At 43.3% G+C, this 13,932-nt stretch overlaps 1 pseudogene across 1 annotated transcript in view; it reads right to left on the bottom strand.

The window, feature by feature from the left end:
- The window catches only part of LOC144807624 (uncharacterized), a 129,481-nt pseudogene that overhangs the window by 71,792 nt on the left and 43,757 nt on the right, over window positions 1–13,932 (bottom strand). Inside the window, exon 2 of the transcript XR_013606364.1 lies at window positions 4,229–4,335. The product of XR_013606364.1 is annotated as an uncharacterized LOC144807624 (transcript). The remainder of the gene's footprint in view (window positions 1–4,228; window positions 4,336–13,932) is intronic.

Here is a 13,932-nt window from a genome sequence, read left to right as displayed (position 1 = left end):
CTCGTGCAGCGGAGCCTGAAGGGAAGACAGCTGTTAATTGAAAGTAAACACCGTGTGTGTCTTAACTCTTGCAGCGGAGCCTGAAGGGAAGAGAGCTGTTAATTGAAAGTAAACACCATGTGTGTCTAACTCGTGCAGCCGAGCGTGAAGAGATTTAAGCTCTTAATTGAGTGTAAACACACAATCACAATAAATTTGGTACAAAGGAATATTTACCGATCTGCACATGAGAGCCCTGCGCAGTGAATGCTAGACTGGGAGAGTATTGGCAGCAATGACATCTTGTTTGTGAATAGCGTCAGTGAGATCTTGGAGCCAGGTTTTGTGATTATTGGTACAGTTTAAAGGGACAGTACACCAGGAGCCAACATGAAACTGTGATTATTGGTTTAATAGTTTAAAAGAACAATACACCACATAACTGTAACCAACAATATATAACAACTACTTGAAGGAACTGTTATTCAATAAGGCAACGGTGACTACTTTAATTATTTTAATTTCTTATGTTCACTTTAACAACCTTGTATATATTTATGTATATATACCGACAGCGATATATTACCTACTGGCGGTCGCCAGTAGGTAGTTATAGTTAGGATCTACTTTCCATAGGAAATCCGCAACATTCTATTGGGAATAATTTTGGTGCCGGTGGACGAATCTTCGCGAATTTCTCAAAGAAGATGGCCGCTCCGCTCTGCTCCTTCCCTGAAAGTTTAGGGGGGATTCGTCAAGCGGGGGCCGAGATAAAAGGGGGGTCCCAAAACGTGTTTTCCCCATGTTAATTTCCATAGGGCAGTTGAACTCACTTTTAGCCCGAACGGCTGAATGGATTTCCACCAAACTTGGCAAAATTGTAGGGACTGGTAGCCCGATGTGCCTTTGCTATGTCTCAAGATATGTGCTTCAGTGGATTTTGAGTAATTTAGGTTAAAAAAATATATATATCTATAAGCGCGCCCCGGTACGCGCACCGGGGAGCGTACCAGCGCGCTACGCGAGTACGCGAGCGGAAAGCTGATTGGCTCTCGGGTGTCTGTCAACATTCCAAACAGTCCGGAGCGGCCGCCATCTTGTGTCTCGGTAGGATCGAGACACAAGAGGTGGCAAAAACAAAGGGGGAAATGACCAAAAGGGGGCAGGGTAGACCCCCCCTGACCCCCTAGGTTTGCTGTGGGGGCCATAAAAGGGCCCCGTGGGGCAAAAAAATATATATTTTTTTTTCGATTTCCGCGGGGGGAGGGCCCGGTACGCGCACCGGGGAGCGTACCGGGGAGCGTACCCTGGAGATAAAAAGAATGACAGAGTTTTTAAAAAATGTAGCATTTTTTTATAAATTGGAGGTAGTTCTAAAAAGAACTGTTTTTTTATTCTTTTTGTTGTTTTATTTTTATTTTTCAAAAATGTTTACTTTTTTTTGCTTTTCTGAACAGTTTTATATTTTTTTGCATTTTTTATGGGGAGAAACAAAAAACAGGGAATTGTAAACGGCTCAACTGGAGCAAAAAAAAACAGGAAAAATTATGGTTTTTTCGGGCACTTGTGGTTATCACCAGCACAGATGATAAGTTTTATACTTTGCTCACCATAGCAAATTGTCTTTCCACAAAATTTGCAAACGATTTTAAAATCGGCAAACTTGGGTTGAATGGTTGGCATCATCTCTCTTGCCTCTGGACCCGATGGAGTGGGTTGGTTTCTTTGGGAGGTGCTCGGTGAAGATTGAGGAGGGTTCCTGGCCATTCCTCGGACCTCTGCCCTAGCATAGTTGTTAGGGTGCCGGCGTTGCATGTGCCGAATCATGGTGTTATTGCCAAACGAATATTTTTTGTTAGGGTTCCCCCTTGAAAGTTCAGTGCCACAGATTAGGCAAGTAACCCTTGGCGCATTTACTTTTTTCTGGTCCTTTGGGATAGAAAAAAAAACTCCCAAACAATGTGCTGCTTTGGCCTATATGGGGTATTATCTTCTGGCAGGAAGCTCCTCCTCCTCTCCTCCTCCTCCTCCTCCTCCTCTTCTTCATCTCCACCACTGTGGTGTTGTGGAGGTCCTCTTGGTGGTGGTGGTGGTGGTGGTGGTGGTGGTGGCTGAGATGCTCCTGCTGCTGCTACAACTGAAGCCATTTTAAAGTACAAATAGGCAATAGCTCTCCAAACAGGTCTTCCTCAGTCAAAGGACAAAGTGAGAAGAAGGAAAAAAGGTGGGGGCTTTCATCATTTGGAAACCAAAACTGTTCTGAACCAATGAAAAGTGTTATTTTCAGGTCACATGACCCGACGCGCTTACGCTACGTCGTCGCGCCCCGGGGCGCGCCCGGCGGCGCTTACGTTGCGCGATAGTATGCGCTCGGGTGCTTCCGGGTGCGCTTACGCAGTGCGTCATATGACGCATCACGCGGCTACGCGATACGTCACGATGTTGTTTTCGTTCGCGGCAATATCGCTAACGGGACGCTCACCAGTACGCGCCCCGGGGCGCGCCGTAACACAGCGCTTACCGGTGAGCGCATCGGTACGTGCCCCGGGAGCGCTCCGGGGCAAAAATAAATAAATAAATAAACATTAAAAAAATACTATTACATAATTATACAATATAAAAAATATTACTTTTCATACCTATAGAGATTTGCTATTAAAAAAACCTTTGAAATTCACTGAAAAAAACATAGGTTTCACACCAGTTATAGTTAGGAATTAGCATTTAAAAAACCTATTAAATTCACTGAAAAAACCATAGGTTTCACACCTGTTATAGTTAGCTGGATATTTTACTGGCATAAAACCATTGAAATTCCCACGTTATAGTTAGTTGGACTCACTATAACTTGCGCGTGCAATGCACTGCTGATGACGTCACATATTACATCACTCATGACATGGTCAGTGACATCACTCATGACATCACTGATGACACCATTCTTGTGACGGAGTGACAGACCTCCTTTCACTGTAATGTAACCCTTGGAACACATATTCAAAAATAAAAATTAAAATGTTAAAAAAATGGAGATACCCATACCAGTTACAACAACCAATTCAGTAATTCCACCATCGATATACACATTCACTCATTCACCAACAGTTCTATATAGTCACTCATACATATACTCACTCATCATATGTAGTGATACACCTATACATCCTGTTACACACCGACAGGCTTCCAAAAGTTACTCACACACATACTCACACATGCAAATAAACTATTGAACATCCATTTATTTGCATATACAGCTATACACACACTACCACCTTACTTCTAAGGAAACTTACACATACTTACTCGCTTAAACAATCACTTATAGAAACACATACTTATTTAAACAGGAACTCTTACAATCTCTTACTCTCACATATACTCACTTATATACATCAATATTCACATATACTAGATTAAAACATATGTAGTTACTGATAAAGACACTAGTGAGACAGTCATTCACTCACTAACACACACATATACACACTCATCCACCCATACAGTCCTGCACATATGTTATCTTCAAAACTCATACAGAGAGTCAGTCATTCATGCATCTATGTGCTAAGTAATACCCCCACCAAACCATACAGACACTCATACTGATACTAAAAAAAACATCTAATAACCCATATACATACACATGTAGCTACTCACTAACCCATGCAGCCACTTATACAGAAAGTGAAACACTGATACATATATTTAAATATTTAAACATTAATCACTAAAATTTATTTTTCAGAAAGACACACATTCACTGGATGGTGTCATCAGTGATGTCATGAGTGATGTCACTGACCATGTCATGAGTGATGTAATATGTGACGTCATCAGCAGTGCATTGCACGCGCAAGTTATAGTGAGTCCAACTAACTATAACGTGGGAATTTCAATGGTTTTATGCCAGTAAAATTTCCAGCTAACTATAACTGGGGTGAAACCTATGGTTTTTTCAGTGAATATACATATATATTAATACAGTTCAAGCAAGTATTATAAAATAATTAGAGCCCTTAACTCTTAAATTTTGGTGTGCCTGCCAGCATGGATTCATCATCTGTGACAGCTCCACCAACATTTTTACAAAACTCTGGGGAACCCATAATGCCCTGGGAGGTTTGGATTGAGTCTTTTGAGACCTATCTAGAGGCAATAGGTGACGAAGATTTTGTATCATCCTGCAAAGTAGCACTGTTAAAGCACAATTTAGGGGTTGAGGGTAGAAAGGTGTTAAAAACATTACCTGTCCGGGTTAGAGCAGATTCCACCAACCAAGCAGATGAAGAATCTAATGAAAGTGAGGGAACAGGAACTAGCAATTTTGATGAATATGTAGAGATAGTAAAAGCTCTAGAAGAGAATTTTGGTAAAAAAATCAACATTGTAGTTAAAAGACACAAGTTTTTCTCTAGAGCACAACAATCTGGAGAATCAGTTGAGCAGTATATATCGGTACTTAGAAGACTTGCATCAATATGCAAATTTAAAGATCTAACAGAAGATATAATAAGAGCTCAATTTATTAATAGAACGAATAATACCAAAATACAGGAAAAACTCTTAGACATAACAGATCCCTCTTTAAAAAAATCCATAGAGGTAGCAAAAAGCCTGGAGAACACTTCTAAGTATGTTAAGGAACTCAATTCAAATCAAGTTAAAGATAAGGGGGATCAGACCAAAGTGGGTGCTATTGAAAAGAAAAAAAATAGCAAGCAGGCAAGTGACAAATTTGTTAAAAGTGCGCCTCAAATTAATAAGAACACCCAACCTAGATATAATAACGCTTGTTATAGATGTGGTAGCACCAGGCATACAGCTGATTCTGATAAGTGTATAGCACTCAAAGAGAAGTGTTACAAGTGTAAACGAATTGGGCATTTTGCCCGCATGTGCAAAACCAGTATATCCAACAAAGGGAGGCGTACTGTATATGCCATACAAGAGGAGAGTGAAGAGGAGTTCTCTGATGAAAGAGAAATGGTAGAAGTGTGTGTGATCTATGATGATGAAATTAATGAAATTCGTGAAGGATACAACCCTCCTAAGTGTATGCTGGACATCAATGGTACTAAAATCCTAGTGTGGGTGGATTCGTGCTCTCCATACACGATCATAGACAAGGATGCATGGATAAAAATTGGTAAATGCAAGCTGAATTCCCCAGACATTGAACCTGTGGGTTGTTGCGGGGTCAAGTTACCTTGGATAGGTTTTTTTTAATTGCAAACTATCTCACAAGAATATGGAAGCAACTAGCAAAGTCTATGTAGTAGAAAAGGGAAGAACCTTGCTAGGGTGGCACGAACAAAAAATGTTAGGGAAGAAATTGGATCCGAATCATCCTGATCAAGTGCTAGTAACAGAGAATTCAGAGAAGGACAAGTGAAGTTTAAAATATCCTAGGTTATTTAGAAGTGAACTAGGGTGCTTAACCAAATTTGAGCATCGCATTGCCCTTAAACTAAATTACATTCCATGTGTGCACAAGGCAAGGAATGTCCTGTTTGCACTGAGCGAAAAATTAAAGAAGGCACAATTGATTGAACCAATCGAATCATCAGAGTGGCTTAGTCCCATAGTTTTAGCATGCAAATCGGATGGAAATTTGCGCATGTGCATCGACTTAAGAGACCTCAATCGTAACATCTTAGTCGATCGCTATCCTCTGCCACATATTAATGAGATGGTGTCCTCAGTTACCAATGCAGCATATTTTTCTTTAATAGACCTCTCGAGTGCATATCACCAAGTGCGTCTACACCCTGCATCGAAGCACCTTACATCGTTCATAACACCAGAGGGGGCGTTCAGATTTGTGCGGATGCCATTCGGACTGGCGTCTGCCTCTGCTGTATTCCAGAGAGTAATGTGCAAAATATTGGAGAAATCACACAAAGTCCTGGTATTTCAAGATGATGTGTTGGTGTGGGGTGAGAACAAGGAGGAACATGACATGATTTTAGATCAAACGCTTAACAAATTGCAGAATGCAGGATTAACAGTAGTAATGGAGAAGTGCAAGTTTGGAGTCGAAGAAATTGAATATTTAGGGCACACGTTATCAAAAACAAGAGTTCAACCAAAGAAAAAATTATTGAATGCCATTGCTAATGCACCGTCTCCCCAAGACAAGGAACAAACATGCTCGTTTCTTGGGTTGGCGGAATTTTATTCGAAATTTGTTCAGCATTTTGCTGATAAAGTATATGTCCTAAGAGTGTTAATGAAAAAAGGGAATACATTTGCATGGGCGGACAAGTGTCAGAAAGCATTTGAAATGATAAAGGAACAGATTTTGAAGGCTGTGGCTTTAAGACCCTTTAATCCATTAGATCCTAGCATTGTAGTAGTGGATGCAAGCGCGTATGGTTTGGGGGCAATACTTATGCAGAAATACCTGGGTCAAGAACGGGTAGTGGCATTTGCGTCACGTACATTGAAGGGTGCAGAGTCAGCATATTCAGTCATCGAAAAGGAAGCCCTTACATCTTGGTGGGGCGTTGATCACTTCAAGAATTACGTTTGGAGAATGCATTTCAAGGTCAGATCGGACCACAGACCGCTCATTGATATTTTTACAACTAAGGGCGCAGGGAAGGCCACACCCAGGATAGCCAAGTGTTTGTATAGTCTACAAGGATATGATTTTACTTTGAATTATGTGTCAGGTATATGCAACATTAATGCTGATTGTCTGTCAAGGCTACTGTTACAGTGTGTAGGTGATGATGATGATACTGGCGATGAGTATGTGCTGGCCAGTATCTCTGAGTCATGCAATGGAGTCATCACGGAAAGTAAGTGGAAGGCTGCAGTGGAGGAGGATGCCATTCTAGTGGAACTCATGCAACATCTTAGTGTGCCTACTAATTCCAGTGTGGATTTGAGAAACAAAATGGGCGAATATTGGATGGTTTGGTCAGATTATCTGTTGAAGACAAAATTATCCGCAGAGATGGTAGATTGGTAGTACTAAGCGGTTTACGTGCCAGAATACTTGAGTTGTTGCATGAAGGGCATAATGGAATGTCGTGGATGAAGAGAAGAGCAAGGATGACATTTCGGTGGCCGGGTTTGGACAAGGATGTAGAGGGATGCGTACTGGATTGCCTGGAGTGCTTGTGTAGCGACAAGTCCCATCGGGTTGAGGAGTCTCCTATTGTTCCTACCAAATTTCCTGATAAACCGTGGGAAAGAGTAGCAATGGATATTTGTGGGCCATTTAGTTCAAAAGGTATAATGAATACGTTTGCACTTGTGATGATAGATAATCACTCTAAATGGCCTGAGGTGGCTTTTTCTGAGGAGATTAAGGCGTTTAATGTTATTGAATTTTGCGATCAAATTTTCCGCTGAGAAGGGTGTCCAAACACACTTGTCACTGATAATGGACCACAATTCACGGCAGAAGTGTTTGAAAGGTATTTATCCAAGATGGGTATCGTACACCACACCACAGCAGTCTACAATCCTAGGGAGAATGGTTTAGTCGAGAGGTTTAACCAAGTGTTGAAGGATTGTGTTCAGCTTTGTGTGAGCAGTGGGGGTGATTGCAGGGAAGACGTGAAGGAGATGTTATGGAGCTATAGGTCTAGACCCCATTTGGTCACCAAGGAAACTCCTTTCATGCTTTTAAAGGGAAGGCAGGCAGGTACCGGAGTGTCTCCAGCGTGGATGCTTAAAGGAAGTACATATTGCCTAGACAAGAAGGGTTTGATGGACAGGGTTCGTGAACATCAAGACAAATACACTAAGAGACATAATGACAAATTAAAAAGGGAAAGAAGAGAGTTCGCTGTTGGTGGGTAAGAACTAAGGTATTCACCACCCATGGGTCTCTAATGTCAAAGTGGTCAAAACCTAAAAGCATTGTCAGGATGAAGGGAAGTAATGTATGGTTGTTGGATGGAAAGAAATGGAATGTTCGTAGTGTGACATTGTGCAATTCTGCAGAGAGACCTATTTTGATAGGAAAACCAGAAGTCACAACATCAAGTGGGAAAAATGAAAAAGTGCCTGCAATAAACAGTTTATTTTTATTTTTATTTTTTATAATTATTTTATATTTATATATATATATAATATATAATAAAAAATAAATTGTTTATTACATTTAAGAAGGGGAGATGTGTTGTATCCCAGCCTCCATATTGTGGATGTTACCTAGTGATGGTTACCATGTCATCTTAGAATGTTCTGAGGAGCTGCTCAGAGGATGAAGGCAGTTGATGCAGATGCAGACATGCCTAGGGGCTGCTCTATGTAATTTAAATAAATACCTATTCATCCAAATCTACAATTCTACTTTGTAATACCCCTTACGCAGAATAGCAACCTAACGCAAGACATCAAGAAATGCAATGAATGGATCACTACGTGCACCGACACCCTGGACCCCCTCAAGCATAGCAGCAACCTAACAAAATACATCAAGAACTGCAATGAATGGATCACTACGCGCACCAACACCCTGGACCCCCCAAGCACAGCAGCAACCTAACGGAATACCTAAGAACTTCAATGAATGGATCACCACCTGCACCGACAACCTAGACCCCCTCAAGCACAGCAGCAACCTAACGTAATACATCAAGAACTGCAATGAATGGATCACTACGTGCACCGACACCCTGGACCCCCCAAGCACAGCAGCAACCTAACGGAAGACATCAAGAACTTCAATGAATGGATCACCACCTGCACCGACAACCTGGACCCCCTCAAGCACAGCAGCAACCTAACGGAAGACCTCAAGAACTTCAATGAATGGATCACCACCTGCACCAACAACCTGGGCCCCCTTGTAGCAGGGATTCCGCTCCTACACAGAACTGTATACAAGAGACATAGAACCTTAGTGAATTAGGGTGTGCCAAAACTCACCTTAGGGTCCAACATCCCCTTAGCAAACTAGCATCAGTGTCTCATTGATTGATTGATTGAATAAAATTTATACCGCGCAGACAATAACCCGAAGGCATCAAGGCGCCTAACAAAACAGATCATAAATGTCATCACTACATAACTACAGATACGCTTGCACAAAGAGATGTGTTTTCAGAGCCCTTCTGAATGCCTGAAGAGTGGGTAGAGATCTTATTTTCAGCGGGAGGGCATTCCACCACTTAGGCGCCAAAGTGGAGAAAGCCCTGCCACCCCATTTCACTCTCCTGAAACGGGGGGCAGACAGAAGAAGTCTGCCAGAGGATCGCAGATCCCTGGAAGGAGTGTAGCGAGACAAGATGGATCCTATACCAGTGGGACTGTTTTTAGCTAAAGCCCTGTATGTCATACATAGGGTCTTAAAGTGAATGCGGTCCTCAACAGGAAGCCAATGCAACAGCTTTCTGGCCGCTGTAGCTGAAGCACGTTTAGAGAGATCCAGGACAAACCTGGCAGCAGCATTCTGGACTACCTGCAAGCGCTGCAGCAGACTCTTATTCATTCCCGCATACAATGCATTGCAGTAGTCCAGTCGAGAGCCAATGAGGGCAACAGCAAGCTGTTTCCTTGCTTGTAGGGATAGGTAATGCCTAATCCTCCTCAGGACATGTACAATGCCCCAGCAGGTGGAAATGGTTCTGCTGACCTGTTTACCCATGTTAAGGGCAGGATCAATCATGACCCCAAGATTTTTTGCGGAGGAGGTGGGGGTGGGACAGACTCCCAATGAGTCTGGCCACCAGCTGGATGACCATACGTCATCTTTCCCTCCAAGCACCATTACCTCCGTCTTCTCTCCATTTAGTTTTAGTGAATTAAGGACCATCCATTGACCGACTGCCTCCATACAAGATCTAAAATTGGAGGCAGTCGGGACGCTAGACTGGGAGAGAGAGACAAGGATCTGGGTGTCATCCGCATAAGACACTATCTCCATCCCAAAAGATCTAATAAGCCTGGCAAGTGGGGTCACATAGATATTGAATAGGGTCGGGCTAAGAGCCGACCCCTGAGGGACCCCACATTGCACAGGGAGGGATGGAGATAGGTACTCCCCCAACTTCACTCTTTGCACTCGATGATTGAGGAAAGAAGTGAGTAGATCTAGAGCTGCACCCTGCACCCCAATCTCCCTCAGCCGCGATGTTAATACTGAGGGAGAAAGGGTGTCAAAAGCCGCCGTCAGATCCAACAGGATCAGAAGGGTGGTCTGGCCCCCATCAACGCGTGTACGGATATTATCCAACACTATGGTGAGGGCCGACTCAGTACTGTATTCCCTCCTGAAGCCATGTTGAGAGGAGTCAAGACAGGACGAGCTCTCTACAAAAGCAGCAAGATGTGTGTTAAGATGGACTTCTAACATCTTTGCTGGCGCTGGGAGTAGAGAAATGGGGCGAAAGTTTTTTAAAATCGACGGATCCAGGGAGGTCTTTTTTAAAAGAGGTTTTACAACTGCACTTTTCCATTGTGTGGGGAAAAGGCCGTCTCTCATGGCTCTGTTCATAATATCCACCAGAGGGGGCAGGAGGGTTTCCCTGCATTGTTTAAGGATCCTGAGAGGGCACACATCCAGGGGAGAGCCCGAGTTAGTTTTATTAAGGAGGCTGTCCAGATCCTCTAAGGATAGTGGGGGAAAGGAATCTAAAATTCCCAAAGGAATAGTTTCAGCCGGGGCGTGGTCCATCTCCCCTAACGCAGGGGGCCCACTCATAAGAGATTTTTGTAGCTCCAAGGCAGAGTGGATATCTAATATTTTTGCCTGGAAGAAAGAGGCAATGTTGTTGTAAAGCTCTTGGGAAGCTACTACAGGGTCTGGGGTTTGGAGGGTTATAAGTGAATCTACAACCCTAAAGATCTCTCTAGGGGAGGACAATGAAGTTGTCAAGGCTGTGAAATGCTCTTGTTTGGCTTTTATAATTTCAGCCTTATACTTCCTCAACAGGATCTTGTGAGCATCCTTATCTTTTAGATCCCATCCAGAGTGCAGGAGGCGCTTCCGCCTCCTTACCTCCTGTCTCAGGAGTCTGAGGTGTTCCGAAAACCAGGGAGCTGAAGGCCTTTTTCTGGCACGACGGCCGTACTGAAGCGGGGCTAATTCGTCTAGTGCTACAGTCATAATTCTTTCAAAGTGCATGACAGCTGGTGAAACACTTTCTTCTTGAAATAGATACAATTGGCTCTTCTCCTATAGCAAAAATACCAATGATTAGACAACCCAGAACTGGCGACTTAGGGTACCTTAGGAGTTGTGGAAAACATTAACACTCTTTTGTCACACTCTCACACCAGTCCAAAACATGGAGTATAGGAGACACGTGCAAGTTTGAAATATTTATTTCTAACGCTGTGATCTCAGGTACAGCATCTTAGCAAGTACAAGTAAACATACTATTAGCAACAAGGTTGTCAGCATAGTTAATACTCCATAAACTACAAAGGGAGAAAGCGTAGTATAATGCAATGTGGAAACAGGTCTGAAATATACCTATATTTCGCCCTCCCTTGCTAGTAGATTATTTTATATCTATAAAAGGTCTCATAGGCTTACATGGACGACCCCATACCTCAGGTATCAGCAGAAGTGGATCACATTGAGTTCTGCACAAGCTCCCGGCTTGCGAATGTTCTCCAAGTGTGTGATCATGCCTGCACAGTGGATTATTAAACGCGCCAGTATCAGGGCTGGCCACAGCTGCATGTGTGTTATTTCTAGAACGTGTGCTGATCATTCTGAACAACAGACACGGTGTTCAAGACGACCTTGACTGTCGCGGCACTAACTGTATAGACTAAACTCATGAGACTGTGTGGATGTGCATAAAAACAAGTTATTCTTGGGTGTAGTGAAAATACTCATACTTCTCTAAACAATAGCGCCATTGCGTGCCATGTGCAAAGCAGAAAAGGAAAAATGGCATTTAAACTTCTAATAAGCCATGCTAACTTAACATCGTGTATAATGCAAAGCTCACCCCACGACACCCTCAATGATACCAACAACCTAACCGAAGACTTCAAGAACTGCAATGAATGGATCACCACCTTCACCGAAACCCTGGACCCCCTCAAGCACAGCAGCAACCTAATGGAAGACATCAAGAACTGCAATGAATGAATCACGACCTGCACCGACACACTGGCCCATTCAAACACAGCAGCAACTTAAAGGAAGACATCAAGAACTGCAATGAATGGATCACCACCTGCACCTGCCCCAACACCCTGGACCCTCCAAGCATATCAGCAGCAACCTAACGGAAGACATCAAGAACTACAATGAATGGATCACCACCAGCACCAACACCCTGGGCCCCCTCAAGGATACCAACAACCTAATGGAAGACATCAAGTGTGGTATATAAATAAATAATACCGGATCTATTTTTGTCTAGGCATAGCAATAACAGATAGCTCAATAAATAAGAGTCAAGATTCGAGGTAGTAGGAGTTTTGCAGGTTTAATACAGCATAAGGACAGGAACAGGACAACCTGCATAGGAATAGGATGGCAGGGCCCGGCAGCTGCCGGGGCTGGATCTGGGATGAGCGCGCTCTGGGGAAAGGACTGGCGTAACATTTAATAACAATACACAAGCATATATAGTAAAACAGTTGCATTACAGTACATATGATAGGCGGAGCAGTGGGTGGAGCAAAGGGTGTGACGCGTAGCAGTCGCGAAAGATAAGGGTGAAAGTAGGTGTAACAGGGCGTATACATAGACATGTGATGCAAACGTAACAGAATATGTCATGAATGGGGCAGAAACATGGAGGGGGCTACCTAAGGAGCCGGGACCTCTAACCTGGTGGTGCGCGCAAACTGGCAATGACGTGTTACTAGGAGAAGCTGGGGGCTACGAACTCTGTGCTAGGAGCAGAGACTGAAGTCTGGAGAGTCAGGGCGACATGTACCTAAGCAGTATCTAGTATCTGATGTTTAGAGAACATGTTGATAGAATCCAAAAGCTATCGGGGTAAAGGCTAACAGACTCTAAGACTGGAGCATGCATTATTCTACATGTAGTGCGTGATGAAGAATATTAAATGACCATTAATACAGTATTTCTCTTACATGGAGACGTAGAGGCTAGACAATGACGGAAACTATTGATGCGGTTCAGTAGCTTAGGAATGCAGAGAAGGAAGGCTGAACTGATAACTAGAATCATAACATACTCTTGGCAGACTCAGAGGCAGAGCCAGGCTGAACCGGGCACTGTGAGGCAGGAAGTAAGTGAAGGGTCAGGGATACAGGTGGGGGCTGTATCGCTCCTCAGCAAGGGCTCAGGAGACAGGAGCTGAATCTGGTGTCCGGGCCCTTTTGAGGCCTAGGAACGGGGACTTTACAATGAAATAACGTGCACACTGGGAAACGTGGCAACGTAGCTTTACATAGGCCTGATATTCGTAGTATTCACGAGAACTGGAAATTGACATACTAGAGATGGACACAACTGTAATTGCGTCTTTAATCGAACATGGGGAATACATATGCATATTAATCATGCACAGATAACATATGATGGAGGACGCGTAGGGACACAGAACATGGCAAAATTTACTTTTCCACATTCCCTCCTTGTCACTACGTTTCCATCAGGAAACATCAATATTCATGATACCATCTATCATTTCATACAGTATCATTTGCTCGTCTCGAATTTTCTTGGAACGGGATTTAGAACGGGGCTTGAGACTAGGAATACAAGAGGTAGCACAAATGCCGCAAATCGCAGGGCCACATTGTATACAGAGACAGCAGCTGAATATGATCGCTACTGCAATACCTAGAAAGGACAATACTTTCCATCCCCAGGCGGAAATTATATTCCAGAACCAACCGGACCATGTCCAGGTGCCTGGATCTTGGTGTAACAGATGGGCAATTTTATGGAGTCTGGTTATAGCTGAATAAACAGACGGCGCGTTATTAGGAATGAAAATGCAGCAACTAGATCCGATGACTCTACAGGCCCCGCCCCTATCGGCCAGTATG

This window comes from Lissotriton helveticus, unplaced genomic scaffold (assembly GCF_964261635.1).
Source record: "Lissotriton helveticus unplaced genomic scaffold, aLisHel1.1 SCAFFOLD_461, whole genome shotgun sequence".
Classification (NCBI taxonomy): domain Eukaryota; kingdom Metazoa; phylum Chordata; class Amphibia; order Caudata; family Salamandridae; genus Lissotriton; species Lissotriton helveticus.
This window is presented reverse-complemented; position numbering and strand designations above follow the sequence as displayed.